The 253-nt window shown below is 41.5% G+C and overlaps 1 protein-coding gene across 1 annotated transcript in view; it reads left to right on the plus strand.

The window, feature by feature from the left end:
- The window catches only part of LOC119591544 (lysosomal-trafficking regulator-like), a gene marked incomplete in the record, with an annotated part of 91,173 nt that overhangs the window by 25,263 nt on the left and 65,657 nt on the right, over nt 1-253 (plus strand).

Genomic DNA, 253 nt, shown 5'->3' on the forward strand with positions numbered 1-253 from the left:
CTTCCCAGTTTCTATACTCCTTGATTTGTTGGCGGCTCGTGTTTAAATTTTACTCGTATACTTTTTCTTGTCGTTCACTTATTCGTTCGTTCCTTTTTTCCGTTCAGTCAGTTTCTTGTGACTGAAGTGATAATGAATCCCTCGAAATCGATTCCCAGTTCGGCCGCACGAAAAAAGAAGAAGCTATTTATGGCATGTATTGCGAGAGAAAAACGAAAAGCTGGTGGGAAACGCACCGTGAAATTAGGTCCAC

This window comes from Penaeus monodon, chromosome 28 (genome assembly GCF_015228065.2).
Source record: "Penaeus monodon isolate SGIC_2016 chromosome 28, NSTDA_Pmon_1, whole genome shotgun sequence".
NCBI classification, from domain to species: Eukaryota; Metazoa; Arthropoda; class Malacostraca; order Decapoda; family Penaeidae; genus Penaeus; species Penaeus monodon.